We start from the raw sequence: 17,666 nt of genomic DNA on the forward strand, positions 1-17,666 counted from the left end.
TGAATGCCAACATGGGGAGGAACCAGTATTTCTTACTGCGAGGTCAATGCATTCATGCTGTTGTTGTTGGAGAATAATAATAATAATAATAATAATTATTATTATTATTATTATTATTATTGCTTACACTTATATAGCGCTTTTCTGGACACTCCACTCAAAGCACTTTACAGGTAATGGGGACTCCCCTCCACCACCACCAATGTGCAGCATCCACCTGGATGATGCGACGGCAGCCATAGTGCGCCAGAACGCTCCCCACACATCAGCGATCAGTAGGGAGGAGAGCAGAGTAATGTAGCCAATTCATAGAATGGCTGAGACTCTTCAGATGGGCTCACTAGAAGTGGAGCCAAGTCCTCTCTAGTGACTCATCAAGGTTTTGTGTCGATCACCTGGACACAAGCAAGTGCAGAACGTTTCACTAGTCAAGTACAGGAGAGAAATCAATGTTGGAATCCAGGGGCGATGGCCTGGGCAAGAGTCTAGGCGCTTCAGAGCTCCAGTCCCTTTCCTGCAGGCTCATCCTGATTTGATAACATTCCAGGAGGACAATGCACATCCTCTTGCGGCTTGTGCGACAGTGATTTTCATGCCAGAAGAGATTGTGACCCTTGTCCCGTGGATGCTCCTCTCAATGATCTGACTCCTACTGACCCCTTTGCAGGCTGAGCTGGGACAATATTGTGGCATCGAGGGTTCAAACTCCAGTGAACAGACAGATGGCTGGCCAAGCTTTGTGAGTTGATTATGATCAAACCCCACGAGACGGTATGTGCAAGCTCACGTATAGTAGAACACAAAACGGCTGCACAGCTTGTATTGCTTCCAGGAGTTGTCACATCAGCTATGATCACACGACTTTAACTGCAGACCCTGTTGATCAATTCGGTTGTGAGAATAACATAGCCATAGGCATAGCCAATTTCCCTCTGTCATTTCTGTTCAATAAAATATCAGTGCACGTCCTATGGCTTTCTCATACTCCTGATAGTACCTTTGTGAATCTGTTGCAGGATTAAGTGATGTTAGTTTTAAAGCAGAATATATTTTAGCTAGACAAAATAACTTAATTCCTTGGTGTTGGTTTTTATTGTGGAGTCTTCTACAGTGTCACACCAGATTGTCATGCATAGCATTCTGTTGGGGTTATCGTTCTTTGGTGTTTCTGTGTATCATCACAGCCCCGTATGTTAAATATAATTTGTGTCAGTTCACTAAAATGGATTATAAAGTGGCACATGACAGTTTTGTGTAACTGTGAATGGCCCATCTTGTACATTATGTACTTTCTGAGTTTCTCCTCACAATAAATAATGTGCACTGAAGGTTTGGAACCACCATTTTAAGGAATTTAATGGTATTGTAAAACCCTAAGTCTGTTAGATTTGTTAGACTGTCTGTTATCTGATTATACATGTAGAGCACCACTTTAAATATCCATCTCCATAGTTTTGTTTTAAATTAAGGTTAAATGATACAGCTGTATCACAACAACTGTTTTTTTTCTTTAAGAAGGCAGTATTCATATCTTTCTTCTCACTAGATCTAAAAGAAATTAATAACGTTTTGAAAAATGTTTCAGCGTCGGCTTGATGACAAATGTTCAATATGATTTGGACATGCAAAATGAAAGATGGGCAAACATGGGGAAAAAAGCAGAAGTAATCCAAAGGTTTTGTATTTAACCTAGAGAACCCAAGCACTTGTCAATGAAAAGAGAATGCTACTGGCATTAAGTGGCATTAAACAGTAATATTTGCATGGAGCAGTGAATTTGCATGCACAGAATGTCTTTTTAACATGACTTTAAACAAAGTTTGCCAAAGATTGTCAACATTGCTACAAAATACACATCATAAAAATCCCGGAGGCTGTTTGGAAACTGAAATCAGAATCTAAGCACAGCCAGTTTCTGTTTTTTTTTTTAACCGGGTGGTTGCATGCAATGTACTTCCTACAGCGTGCAGACAAACAAGCTATATCTTTTAATCAGAAACTTGCTGCCGATGACAGACGCAGTCGAAGAGAAACATTTCCAGACCTTATTTTCTTTGCTTGTGTTTTTATTTACATATTCATTCATACGGCCGTGGCATTTCTGTCAATTTACAGTATATGTAGCCCACGCAGGGCCTGCTTGTCCAGTTATAAGTTCTTTCAGTTTTATTGTGATCAGAGATACACACACAATTCTGACCATTGAACATTTGGCACTGTACAAAATACTGAATTAACTGTGGCTCCTTTTAAAAATAAATTATGCTGAGTAGTGGGGACAAAAAAGTATTTTACCGCGAGTCATTTTTGCACTGTTCTAAAACTGGCTAGATCCAGATGATTTCCACAACAGAATGTATGCATGAGGACCTTTCAAATCCTGCTCTGTCTTTCAATGTTTCTTGATGCCATGAAAATGAGAAAAAACACAAAATTCAGAAGGGAACAGATCTGTTACAGAAATGCTTGGCAGTGCATTTGTCCCAAAACCTGAGGATCTCTTCTGTAAGAAACATGGAGACATGAATAATCCTTAATGTCTTGTCTTGACGTTGCAAGTGAGAGTGAGTTTAATCCCAGTTGATGCCGCCGATATGTAATGAAAATACAGCAGATATATATCCCTATGATTTTCAGCAATCAAACATTCATTGAAATATTTTGCTGTGAATACCGTTGAATGTTTCCCCCACCACTTGAATGTAAAGGATGTAATGTAGGACTAGACAACAATTAAATTTAAGGCTTATTTCCTGTTTAAAGGTGTCATATGAATTCCTTTAGGCTCTTATGTTTAAGAAGGCTTTGTACCTGACATTGAACAATGAAAATCGTACTTCCTACAGGTTCTTTATGTCACTGGTCTCATAATGGAATCTTAAAGCCATTTATGCAGATAGTGTTGATACAGGTAAGCTGTGTCAGATAACCTTTTGTAGAGAGGCATTATGTGAATTGTGCACTTGACACTGAATACTTTGCTATTATAAACTTTTTTTTTTAACTGGGGAAAGGGTACATTGGGAATGACAAAAGCCTTTGTTTTGTTTGTATACAACAAGCACTTTATATGGTTTTTCATTAATCCATTTGGTACTTATTCCTCTGGCCAGTTTGAGTGTGCACTTTGAAGAATTAGATTAATGCCTTCTCCTGCTGATGTCACAGCATTTAATGCACAGACCCTTAATATGCTGATGACATATACCAAATAAAACTGCATTGAATTACATTAGAGGTACATACATTGCAAGGTTTTGCTTTTGCAGTTTGTCTTCATTTGAATGTCAACTGACAGGCTAAAATACTACTCTAGTCAAACCAGCTTCTGGAAAAGGCCCCGATCAGTACCTGAGAAATAAAGACAGGTGCAGAAATTCTAGTATTTCAGTCTATTATTAATACTATTTAGCAATATTTCACAATTTGACTGTGACTCTCAATTGCTATACAGCATTTGATTTGGGGAGTATGCCTGTGTTTTGTGTGTGGGGGGAAAAAAAACTACCGCAATAGGCAACACAAGACTGCTTAAGTTATTACAGGGGAGGGAAGAATAAGGAATGACTTTGGGGCATCGGGAAAGAGAACAGTTTCTCTCTGTGGAGTGCAGAGCTTGTATTGAACAAGTAAAGGGCTGCCCTTCCATTACATTAGGAGCTCAACAGAAATAAACAAGTGGTTTGACCTGTTTTACAGGTTTTCCCTTAGCAGCACTCAGGGCCAAATTCATGTTGGTGAGCACCATGTATTGCAGATGTACTGTAGTTTGTGCTTCACGTATTTTCCTTTTTTTTTGTTGAACAATTCTTTCAGTTTTGATGTTTTCAAACCCCAGACCCGCGGGAGGAGTGTCCTTCCGAAACAAAAGAGACCACGTGCACTGCTTCCAGAGAGACACAATGTACAATACAGAGTTTTAGTCCAAAACAAAAGAAAAATGGGAGAAACACATAGGAAAGTGAAACTTCACATCGCCTGAGCTACTTTATCAATAGCAGTGTCCCAGTGCAGTGATAGAGGCAGAGTGCAGCCAAGCTCTCAAACTGAGGGCCTAAACTCTCACCCTCATAGAAGCAGTTTTGCACTGTAGAAGGCACATTATTCCACACAACATCTCCTTTGCTGTTTTGTTGCTGTTGTGGGGAATCATCTGAGTTAAAGTACCATTCTGCTTGACTGCTTGTTTGCCATGTAAATGGCTTTATCAGGAAAGGGAAATCATGTGACTTTACAAACCCAAACTGGTTTCTTTCATCTGATAAGTAATTCACTCTTTTCTCAGGAATCCCCACAGACCTTTCCACTTTCAGACCTGAAGTGCATTAATGGGACTTCAGCCCTAGGGAGGCTTAATTGTAATTTGACTCCACCGGGGAGATTCACATTTGAATGAAAAGGCCAACCCTGCTTAACTTAAAATACAGTTAACATTGTCTGTACCGGTTCTCGCATCCTGAAAAGCCGGCTGGGCAAGATGCTATAATTATAATAAGATCTAAGCACTGCTTTGACCGCCGTAAAAGCAACGAAATAAAACTAAAAGGATTTTGATGGAAATGAATCTAACGATCAGGCAAATGGTGATCTTCGTTTACAGTACAGTGAGATATGAGAAGAGAAAGAGTGGTCTGTTGCTGCTCGTAATGGAGTTTCTGGTGGAAAAGGTCACTGCAGTATTGTAGCTGAGAGAATTTTATCATCCTTTGCCTCCAGTTTCGTCAGTAGCCATTGGAAGTGAGCCTGTCACGTTATATCGGACACCAGACTTTAAACACACAGCGACCACTGGTCAGTCCATCAGCAGGTCATGTTCAGACATTCTTCAGTCCAGCAATGCACTGTAGTGTTCTTGTTTTCTTTTATTCTAACCTTGTGCTCCTGTTCTGTAAACTTTGGAAGGCCCAGTGAAGTCAGGGGTTCCCAGAGAATCTGCTCAAAGGTTATTTCTTTTCCTATTGTGGCATCATTTCACTTTAAGAATAGACTGGATTCCTAGAAGATTTATTTTTTGTTTTATACTACAACACCCCCAAATGATTAGTCTTGGTCCGTTAACATTTTAAGATTTTTTTTAAAGCAAAGACGTTAATGAGCATGAATATTATATATAAGAAATATTTTATCAACAGGTTATATTTCCTGTATTGCTGTACATTGTAAGGATTACTATACACCTTAGATAAGGCTGCTTAGCACTGAGGTATGCTTGTTCTCATTGACTAACTTGAAAAATTCTTTTCAGGTAAACAGTACATCATCTCATTGGAAACAATAGTATTTCAGTCCACAAAAGTGTTTTAGTAGTCCAGCTGAATACTAATTTATGCAGTGTAATGTAGAGACAACAGTTTATTTCGTGTAATGGGCCTGGCTGAGGGCACAGCAGTCAGGTGACAGGAATCCCCTCTTCACGAGGAATGAGGCAGGGAGCCGCTCTGAGGGTGGGAAGATGGGATGGGTGGAGGAAGGGGGAAGGAAAGAAACCACAAAGTGGAGGGGGGGGGTTGACCGGGCAAGTTATTTATGCATAGGAGAGTGGTGACATTGGAGATTATTCATCTGACCTCCTCCCAAACTTCTGTTTTGAAAAACCGTTAAATTCAATCGCGTCTTTTCAAGGATTTAGCAAATCTTGGTCTTGAAGTGCATACTGAAAAACAGATTAAACTGTTAAACTAATTTGTAAAAGAAACAGTATTTCAGTTGAATACTTCAAACGGATCTTGTCATAGTAATATGCCAGACGGCAGATGTGTGTAATCATGTTGGCAGGGTTTAGCCCCATTGCTAAACAAAACAAGACTCCCCCCACTCCCATTTATTCCCATTTATTTGGACAAAATGAGCATTTGACTCAGACTATAATCCTGCTGTGCATACAGTAGTCTTTGCCAGATTTTGCAAAAAGCAAGCCACAGCCGGGGAATTTAACAGGACATCTAATGAGTCACTCTTTGCTGTTCAAGCAAGCCTGCTTTGGCTAGATTTAGAATTCTCATTGGGAAATAGAAGTATAGCTCGTATGTTTCAGTTCTTTAGTTTAACAATCAGAATATTGTCAGGTACAAAGCAGGTCTGTGAACCTACTTCTTGTCTGCTCACTGAGGTACTGTACGTCAACTGAAGTGAGTGTGCTCTGCTGATAAGTGTTCCAATAAAGGTAATTCTGTGTAAACCAGATGGCTTTTTGTAAATTTGAGAAATTAAAGAGGATGATGCATTTTCTGCAAGTATTAGTCAATTGCTCTGCAGATGGACAGATAAGAAAAGGACAGTTGGGCAGGATTAACTAAGAACTGCACTCGGTGCAGCACACTGAAGGATAGGGTGGATCCCAGCTTGAAAACTGTTTTTGTGTGTCTACGAGACCTTTTCCACAGGCAAAAGGAACTTTTTGCACTGTCTATGCTTTCACAAGTTTATTTTTCTGATGCTTTCATCCAAAGGGATTTTCATTAACCCCCATTTGGTATTTTCTGGATATTCAGATGAAGAATCTTGCTCAAGGGTACAACAGCTCGCATTTAAAACCACAACCTTCCAGTTACAAGGCCAAAATCCCCAATCACCACTTCACTGTGCTGCCCCTAATTGCTAGTTAAAGACCACCTTCTGAATTTGTACATGGACAATGCTAACTTGAGAAGGAAAGTGCAAAATTAAAAATTGTTTTATAAAGCACCTTTCCAAACCCCAGGACACTGTACTGTACTGTGTTATGGGCTCCACAGTTCAGTTGCAGTTGTACTAGATGTTCTCCAGGGTGAAACAGGAGAAGCCTTGCTGAATGTGTGGGCATGCAGGATTCTCAGTGTCAGGCGCTCTTATTTCAGTTACAACATGGTATTGGTGTGGAAAAGCTTGTGGACAGCTTAGGAAAGGGCTGGCCAGGGAGAAAGCTGAGGCTGTGCGTGTGCGAGCCGACTAGATCCACAGCAATGCCACTGTCCCAGTGCGGGATTCAGAAAACAGGGCTGGGAGGGATGCAGATAATACAGGAATCGTTATGGACTGGAAAAGGCACAGGTTAATGCAGACAATGGAATAAGCTTTGTTACAGAAAACAGAAACTCTTGGTGTGGAGGGCAACACCTGGACAACAGCGACTCAATGACAGAGCACAGGACCAGAGGCGAGCGGGGATTAAAAACCTGGTTCGATTGCTATTTAGTTAGTGGCAGATGGCCAGAAAAGTCTGCCTTACCAGGTCTGGGTGGCGCCAGGTGGAGTCCTGTTCCTCGTGCGACTGCGATCAGTTCACGTGGAAACCGAGCGCTAGGGGCTCTGATCCGCCCAGACGTAATACAAGACAAACTGCAAGACAGTCAGACGGAGGCAGCAGTTCAAAAGATGTGTTTTTAAGTTTAGATGTAAAAACACTCGAAGGATCTGCATCTCGAAGAGGCGCAGGAAGAGCATCTCATAAACACATTTCAGTGACAGAAAAAGCACGGTCCCCCAGGTTTATTTAGTCCCAGGTTCGATGAGCAAAGGCTAGACTCAACCGAACTGAGTCTATGCAGAGTGCATACACGGAGCAGTCCAGAAAGATTGATGGAACCAGATTGAATATCTTACATATCTTATAAGTCAGTAAAAAGATTTTAAATTGTATACATGCCTTTATAGGCGACAAATAAACAGATTTGAGAAATAATATTTAGAATTACAAATTAATTATTATATTCAAAAGTGCAATGTTGCTTATTTTTTAAATAATTTTATGGGCCATCTTTTGCTATATCCCTTAATATTTCCCAGCCACGTTGCCAATTTTTTTGCTTGCTACTTCCCTTTTATCTCTTATTTTAATCCACAGCCCATATCTTTCCTTTCAGCACTCTAAGGGTATAATTCATTCATGTATTAAATGTCACAAATAAACCGTATTTGCCATCAGTGGCTGTGTGAGTGCATGGACTGGGTTGAAAAACAGTGTGGTTTGCCCTCTGAATCGGCTTCGGGTGCCTTGATGAACCCAAGGGTGGGAACACTAGCAGGGCAAAAAAAAAAAAAAATCATTGGCATGTATAGCATGCAGATACCTGTCGGTGGAAACAAAACATCGCTCTCAACCTGCAGTAGTGAAACCTGTCACCGTCTGCAGAGTTTAAAATAACCCATCAGATCTTCCTGCAGGCAAGCAGACAGAAAAGGTGTTTATCCCATTTCAAAAGAATAGTGGCAGGCGGGTTGCCTTGTTTACAGCCAGGTTATACAGGAATGGTGCGCGAAACTCCATCACTGGCAGATGATCGCGAACCCGAGGGCTGGTACGTCAGTCTACCCAGAGCAGGTGGCACGTCTTTACCCAAAGAGTTGTGGGAGGATGAAACAAGCTATTCGTGACGTTGAAGCCTGTACCCTAGGTTCTTTCAAGAAACGAGCAGGGGAATGGTCATCTTTTTTTTAACATTTCATTGAGATTTGAGGGGAGAAAGAGGGATCTGTTGCTGCTTGCAGTGGATTTCAGGAGTTGATCCTCAGATAAATTAACTACTAGCTATCAAACTGGCTGGATGAGCTGAATAGCCCTTCTCTCAGTTGCAACATTGCTTATCTTCTTAGAAGTCTAGTTTTTCCTGTAAATGCTCTTACAGCACTTTGTATGTTATTTGGCTCAACCCCCATGAATCGCACGCGTCTGCAAGACAGTGCAGTAACATGTTGGTTTTGTGTGTGATGAGTAAAGGGTGAAATGCAGCATCTGTGTATTCAACCTGAAGCCTCTTGTCCTGCATTTGCATCTATTCAAAACACTGAGCACTGTGTGAGTATAATTACTTATGTTTGTTAGCTAATGAAATGCAGAAAACAATCAAACCAGATTGTGCCAAACCCCTGCAGCGGCCGTTAATTTACTGTGCAGACACTCACCAAATTCTTCAGTGAAACGCACGCCGAAAAAATACATTCCTAGATTATGCCCTTAAACTATCAAACAATACACTTCAGATGAGACAACTGCATACTGTACATCAGAAGACAAGCTAGGGACCGCATCAGCTTCACTCAGAAGTATATGAAGTATGTACAGTATCTTCCCAGACAGAATTACAGAAAGGAAATGACAGAATATGCCTAGTGCAAAAAGGCTAGGGGCTTGCCTTTAAAGACGGAATGAAGGAAAGTCTGTGTGCTTTGCAAACTATTCCCCTCCAGTTATGGCATTGAATGCTCTGTGCCCCTTTTAATCTCTATCCTTTTAAAAATCCAATAGCCCTACGCTATACAGTGCACTGAAACATTATGCAGCTGTTAGTTTTAATTGAGGTTTTGTTATTAATGCAGGTGGGCAAAGGATGAATTAAAAAATTCTACCCCTTTGGAAACCTTTTTTGAACGCGTGTAGATTTCCCATTTGCTGCTATTAAAAAGAAAATGAATCATTTTAACAATTCTAATTACTTAAAAACGCATAAGGCACAAGACAGAAAGACAACCTTCAGCTAGTAGGAGTAGAGAGAGATTCTTTTCAAGAATGAAAATGTACATTCTTAGAAAACATCTTGCTCTTCAGAATACATTTTGCAAATCTTGTACATTTAAACTGTGTTGCGGTTTCCCCTGCAGTCTTTTTACTCTATATCATCCCATTCATTCACCTGCACAGGCTGGGAGTGTCTCTCAAATGGTAACACAATAACTGTATACATACAGGGCCTCGCAAAAGTATTTGAAGTAAAGTAAGACCCTTGTGGTTTTTGCGTTGTGTTTATTCAAATCTTGTGGTAATGACACCTTGAAATGGCAATTAACATTTGCTACATACACAACCAACTCCACACACTCAAAGCCAGAAAACTAAGATATACATACTGCAGATAATGAATATGGAAAAAAAGGAAACGTTATGACTGCATAAGTATTCAAGTCCTTTGCTGTGGCAAACCTAAATTTAATTTAGGTACATACAATTACCTTAACGAGCCTCACAGCTAGTTCAGCGGCCTCTGTCGGTGTGCAATAACAGTGGCTCTCATGGTGTCAGAACAAACACACCTTGGCCAAGTCATGAATTTCAAGCAAAGATTTGACTACAAAGACTGAGAGGTTTTCAAAACTGCTCATGGATAAAGTTGCACAAGTGCACAGGTCAGGAGAAGGCTAATTGACAAATATCCGTAATATCTTTGAGAGCATGGCTAAGTTGGCCATTAGGAAGTGGAAGGCACATTGATCCAGACGGAAAATGATTGTGATCCGACTATGAGACCAAAGGTGAGTTTGAAAGACCTGCAGGGTTCAGTGGCTGAGATGGGAGACAAAGTGCACCACACAAAAAATCTCAATCGATCACTTCACAAAGCTGTCCTGTATCGTGGAGGAGAGAACCCTATTCATATCCTACATGGAGCCTGCAGCAAAGCATTAACGTGATACTGCAAACATGTGGCAAAACTGTCCCTTTTGCATTTAGACCAAAAAGCTAGCCAACCAAACCATGCATCATTCAAACTAAATGCCAGTTTTCAGTTTATTTAATTGTGTGTTCACAGTTTAGGCATAACGAGAATGCTTTGTCCTGAACCCAAAACCCCCAAAACAGTTTTCCATACCGCCACGTTGGGCGGACTTTTTACTGAAGTCGAGACTGCAACTGATAAGTGCAGTTGGGAGTTCCTGGAAATACCACACAGCCATCAGGAGTGAATCATCCTGCCTGGTGTGTTGTCTGGGTTTGTGAAGTGTCACAGGTACACATGTAAGGCCAGCATGTTGTGGCTTGGCCTGCTGTACGAGAGCAGGAGGACCAGAGATGTTATTCCCAGATAGGATATCGAATAAAGAAAACAAAGTGACTTCCAGGTTTGGGAGAAATGTGAAGCTCCTGATAAGGAATAGAGACCTAGCAACAGCGCTGGAGAGTTGGAGGTCTTACTATAAAGCACAGTAGTACGGTCTTTATTTGTGTTTTCGGCTCTTAAATGATGTACCCACATGCTTCATTTATTTTAAAAGCAGATCTGGCTTCAAGGGAGAGGAGGAAAGTGGGAAATGTACTTTAACTTTTTCTCAACGGGTTCACGTTTAACATGTGAAGACTGGTTTTCTCCTTAATGAGTCAGAGCTTGAAGTGATCAGAACATTCTGGAATTTGTCTCACGGATGTTTTTTTTGTTGAAATGGCAACTCAGATATTTGTTGTTGGTAGCTATTTATCTTTTTTTAAATGATCAGTTTTTATTTAAACCCCCCAAAAAATCCTCTTAATACACAGGCAAGGTCAAAAACCCATTCAGTTTTTGAAAAGTTGTAAATAATGCTTAGGTCAATTGTGGGTGCTATTTCTAGCACATTACTCTCTTAGGAATTTGATAAGAAGGCTTTTAACTGGAGTCGAGATATTCTCTGACAAAGATGGGCTAATATTTTGATGAAATGAGATTAACTGGTGCACAGATGGTTGATGCTTGAAATGACCGAACGAAAAGTATTGTTTTTCTTTAACCACACCCACGTTGATGATCGCATTTCGTTGTAAGGTAATTAGAACCAAGGTGATTGATTCCTTCACTTGTTTAGTAGAGGATTACAGAAATTTAGTATAGCTCTGAAATGTGGACTTGCGACTTTGCAAGACTGCAGAAGTGGCTTTTTAGGCTTTCATGTGGAAAACTGAAAGAGTTTTGATTTGAGTTAGATACACGTGACATTTGTGCACAACACGGAGGCGAGTTGTCTAAGAAAAGGAGCACCTGCCAACCAGAATATAAAGGGAAAGAATCCAGTGCGTTTAAAAACTACGGAGCAGCTTATTCATTCCTCTATTTGGAGCTAACTGGAAAAGAGCGAAACCGATGAATCCAAAAATAAATCCAACTCGACTGTAGTGGTGTCGCAAATGCTATTTAAAAGCCTGGCGATCTTGCTTTTCCAATGCTGAAATCAAATGTCGTGAGTGATGAATACAAGAGTTTTCAATGGGCAAGCATTAGTAATGCAGGTGTTCAACGTTACTACCATCTCGTAGGAGATGCTGAAAGCATATAACCTCACATGCATACGCGCCATGGGCAGGGTGGCCACTAAACCTTATCGGAAGGTGAAGGTTACATTTACCTTGTTCTGTTTACAGACTGCTTTCGCTTCCTTCTCACCATCTGTGGATGCAAGTTAATGACCAGCCACAAGGTACACATTGTATTTCTTGTTAAGTAGTACTACTAGAGTACGTCTCGGAGACGGTAGGATTGTTTACGGTCTCATTCGTTTTCGCAGTTACTTGGCTGCGCATACATTGGGTTAGCTTGTTTTTGGCACGGATAGGATGCCTGTACTAACTGCTGTTTATATCAAAACCGCTCGATGCCTAATGCAAATCCAAGGACCCAGAGAAAAATCTCCTTCGTAAATGATAGCTGACCGCTGGAAAATATAAACCGAGGGAAGAAATGGAGTGTTTCCATGTCAACAGTTCAGACAACCCATTATCAGCCCGAAAACAAATGACTTTTAAACAAAAGGAGTTTTCTTTTTTTCCCCCTTCCATTTTAATAAATCGGCATTCGTTTGGTAGACAACTCCAATATTTCTTGTGAAACAGGAAAAGGTCCCGATTCCTGATTTTCCCATTGTCTTTTCAAAATGTATCGAAGTATGTAGTACACAGACTTTGAATACTGAGGTTTTCGTTTTGATGAGTGACTCATTAATTTGACTGTTTCTTGAACATTAGATCACAGCATTTAATAGTTTCACTTGGGAATGTGAAGCTCCATGGAGATCAGAGAATATTGGTTCCTCTCTGTGTTTATCAAGAGACCATCTTTGTGCCTTTTTAGAGATGAATCAAGGTTTTGTGTTGACCACCCTGGTGGATGTCGGCATGACCCTCAGGACAATCCGCTAGTTGTTGTACATGGCAGACCTATCGCTGTGGAGATCTCTGAAGGTCTGGGCAGGAGTGTTGAGTCGCTACAGATCTCCAACCACTGCGCAGACCTACATTGACCAAGTGCTGGAACCTCATCCTGACACAATATTCCAGCAGGACATGCTCTTTGTCCTGTTGATACATTTAACGGATATAATGAATTTACTAGCATAATTTAAACCATTAAATACAATTTCTGTGCACCTGCTACAAAAGGATTGTTACAATAGTGACCTTTTGAATGTGTTACAGATGTTGTAATTTTGTTTTTTGTTTTCTGATGCTCAGGGTGTGTGTGTGATGCTTGCTATAGTACACCGTGGCTTACTTGTTTAAAACCACAGAACTTAGGAGGAGGTCACGCCCTAATCTCACCCTCTTCTGCTCTCCTGCATATAAGCAGCAAAAACACTGATCCAGCATCATCATTCACCCTCACAATTGCAGAGGCTTCCCTATGGCTAGTCTGTTTTGTTAGGTGTTTTTAGCCAATGGTGACACCGATATAAATCACATCTCTACTCCATCCTTGAGTTTGTGCCAAACTTCTAAAGCTTACCTATAAAAGCACAGGTTGCCATTAAAAAAGGGAAAACAGCAGCAAAAGTACAGATCTATGCCAGTTAAATTCTTGGGACATTCGTTTGAGCCCAGGAATGTGTCGGGTCATCTGTCCCTGGACTGATTCTCAATTCTTCTCTTTTGCCTGTTCCTCTTTGCCTTGTGTCCACATCACAAACCGCGTGTGTGTCCAGAACTGTGTGCAAGCGATGGATCGCTGCTGCGGCGGGGAGGGTCTCCTGGGTAAAGATGTCCTTCCCAGGTGCTGACAAGTGGACAGAGATTCCATCGACAAAAAAGGTGACTTTGATGTTGGTGCTGCTGACCTGAGTTCACTAGCAGCACTGGTGACACAGCAGGAGGTTAAGGTGGTTTACAAGGCAGAGAGTAGCTGTTAACTTCCCTCATCTATTGGAAGGCTGTTTCTTAGATGAGGGATTTCTACCTCTTTCACTGTAGAAATTATGTGAATTTTTCTCCAGTTCTACAGAAAAAAAATCTGCGGACCTAAGAACAGCTGCCACTATTATTTCTATTCTTACTATTGCTTCTGTGGAAGCTTCAGATTTTTCTCAAACTTTTCATTGAAATACCATTGGACAAGCAGAATGAAGAGTTTGAATTAATAATAAAGAGAAAAATAACATCTAAAAGGAAAAGGGAGAATCAATGTTATTTCAAAACAAGGGTAAAGAATACAATCCTAAAATAAATTTGGCACTCCATGGTCTTTGGTGGTTCTTTATTAACAATACAGGTACATTAAACATGATTATCATCCTTTTACAGCTGAAATACCTCCTGATTCAGCTTTCACTGATGGAGTTTGGCTTTCTCTCAGAAAATGAACTTATTGTTTGGAGTCTTCCCCATTGAAGCGCATTTTAGTAACTTTAATCCCAGAAAAGCACCCCAGATATTAAGGAGTCGCTCCTGATCCCATAAGTGCCAAGCTATTTTGCATTTGGCTGCCTGCCAGCTTGAACTTGCAGGTTCCCTGGAGGAGTCCCCTGATATCCCTCAGACAGCACAGGCAAAAAAAGTGCAGTACCTGAGGTTCAGTCATTCTGCTGCAATAGGACATGCAGTTCTGTAGACAACTCATAATGTAGTTATTATACATAAATAAGGGTGGCTACAAACATGAATCCAATCTTTTTACATCCTTCTGTGGAAAAGCTAAACATACTCATTGCACGTTTGCAAAAGCAATGTTTATATTAATTATGTCCCTTATCTAATAAGTGATATCTGGAAAATGTGAAGTTCATTGTGTGTAAGGCCTGAGATTAAAAGGATTCAAAAATATATTTGTGTGTTGGAGGCAGAATCCTATGTAAAAGGAATATTTCCCCTGAACTTCAATTTTAGTTAAATGTGCTTCCCAAATTCCCCGTTTATTGATTCTGCAGAATCAAAATCTCAGAATTAGTCTGAATCTGCTTCACAGCTGAGGAGCATGCTATCGTATTTTCTGCTAATTATGTCTACACAAAGCACAGGCAATATTTGTGTTGCCTAAGTATCAACCCAAACTCCCTAATTATATTTGATAATAAAGGTCTGATTTTTTTAAAGTTATGCCTTAAGGTAAAATTTCAAATGCAGTCTTGAGAATCACTTTTCATTGAAATAAAACGTGAGAAAAGAACACCTGGTAATGCTGATGGAAAGATGGCACGGGCAGTTTTAAAGTAATTAACTCTATAGGGCTTTTAACTAAGTCATGTGAGGCGAGACATAAAACTGACATTTTCATTCCTCAAGACAAAAAAAAAACCTTGCAACATTAACTGACAGGTATTTGGCACCACTTCATTCATGGTTTATTCAATTAATGTCTGTGTACCTGTCACCATCTCCTAAATTCCAGAAAGACATTTCTGCATGTCCATCTTGGTGATAACACATAATTTAGGATTTAAAATGCACTGCGGCAGTCATGGTACTAAGTGCAATATATCCTACTATAGTACAATTTTTCAGTCTTGTACTATAGCATTATATAGATAAAATATACCATGTTTTCACTATATCCTATTTTCTCTACTATATATACACTAAATATACTATAGAGAAAACAAAACTCTCTAACACTTTATAAATGCATTATAAAGCTGCTAGTGAAGTATACTTCACTATGAAAATATTTCACTGTGTAATATTGTCACTATGTAATACTTCACTATGTAAATATTTTTAAAAATGGATGTGAACAATCAGATTTTTGCTAGAAACCACATAATTCTTTGAGGTCCCAAAATGAGCTCATAGTTCTATGAAATTTGCAGCCTCTGAACAAAGCTTACCTTGGTTTGCACATCCCCTTTGCTTTTCTTTTCTGCTGAATTCATTCTTAACTGTGATCTAAAGGCTTTCACAAGTGCGCCCTTGGAAGAGATAGGCTTTGTGTTTTAGGATGAAGCAGAATGGGCTTCATTTTTCTGACTGTCAATCTCTATGGCTCTCTCTTCTCAGGTGTGTAGGCACAGCATAGTTTCTCCCCCTGCAGAAGTGAGACAGTGAAAGAGGAATGCTCCAGGCCACACTTGGTAAAAATCCCTCAGGATTCACTGGCTTTACTGTGTTGAGACATTCCTCCTGCTCTATGACTGTATGTTGAGCTCTTATTCCTCCTTCACTGTATGCTAACATTCCAACAGGAATTCCTTTACTACAAAGCCCTGTATTGAGCAGCTCCTTTGGTTTAGACTCCAAATATCATACTTGGAGATTTTTAAAAATGAAAATCCTCTACGTTATGAATTGGCTTAAATCCTCTGTTCTCTACTGATAGCTCACGGGTGGGGAGCTTATTGGCGCACTATTGCTGCTGTCACATCATCCAGGTGGGGGCTGCACACAGGTGGTTGTGGAGGGGGTCCCCATTACCTGTAAAGCACTTTGAGTGCAGTGTCCAGAAAAGTGCTATGTGAGTTTAAGAATAATTATTTATTAATAAATGCCTAAAGTGGCAAGTCCTAGCTTTTCAAAAGAGACTGACTGTTAATATACCACAGCCTGTGCTATCTAGAGTCTAATATTGGCTGGAAAATAAGAGCTTCTCCTGAATTTTCTTTTCCTCAATGTGAAAAGAGTTGACCCTGTGCTCGCATGAATCAGAGCAGCACAGCCATGGAAATTACTTGGTTCTGGTGGCCACTGACTAAGACTAAAACCGATCAAAGATTTTCATGAAAATTCGTGAAGAATCATGGCAGCCATATTTACTTCTGCTGCTCTTATTCATAATCCTAATGACATCTCTCCCTATAAACCCCTCCTCCACCCATTTACAGCTACTCCTCAGTTCACTCCTCTCTCTACATGGGGTCCTATTTTCCTCATCCTGTGTACAGGTGGTTAACCCTCAGCCAAACAGGTTAAGCCCAAAGCTTCTAACTCTAAATAAACATTCCTAAGCACGTGCTCTTATTGGGTATTGATATTTCGAACTAAATAGTATTTAAATGGATGTGGCCGATCAGTTTGTCAAAAAAACGTTGCTTTCAAATGGGTCTGCACTATTCCCAAAATGTTTAATTTCAGTGGACTGTAAAAACAGTAAAACAGTGTCTGTTGGCACTCAAAGTAACTGCTGCTGAATTTCACTCAGAATCCAACAGATGAACTAAACGGCTAATTTTAAGTGTTGCTGCTCAGCAGAGTTACTGGCAGTGTTTTTGCTGTGCATTAATCTGAAGTAACAGAATTTAGCAGTGTCAAATTCTGACTCGGTATAGCAGACCACAGGCTGGGAAGTCCAGTATAGTACAGTTTACAGTACCAAGTCAAATGCAGAAAAATGGGGTCATCTCAACATTGCTCTATTAAAAAACATTGCTCTATTGAAATTATGGATTCCTTATAATTCAAAGGAACAAGTGGCACCCAGACTTGTTGTTGGCAAAAGGCGTTAACAAGCTGAGATCTCTGCATCCCTGAGAAAGATTGTGCATCAACTGCAACCAAAATGATTAAAGGTTGCCAGCAAATAGCACTTTAGTTAGGGAATAACCTGCATATGTTTATGGAATAGTTTGGCAGCACACTCTATCTTCAGTGTCTGAGGATTTTTAATGCCTAAAAAAATGATTCGTTTTATATTGATGAAATGATCCACTGGTCTTATGTCTGTAATATAATTTGCACATTAACTGCTATGAATGATAAGTCATTGTACAAACTCCATAGCTACCCCACCATCATGGGGTAGAGCATTGTT

The sequence above is a fragment of the Lepisosteus oculatus genome, chromosome 9, assembly GCF_040954835.1.
Source record: "Lepisosteus oculatus isolate fLepOcu1 chromosome 9, fLepOcu1.hap2, whole genome shotgun sequence".
NCBI classification, from domain to species: Eukaryota; Metazoa; Chordata; class Actinopteri; order Semionotiformes; family Lepisosteidae; genus Lepisosteus; species Lepisosteus oculatus.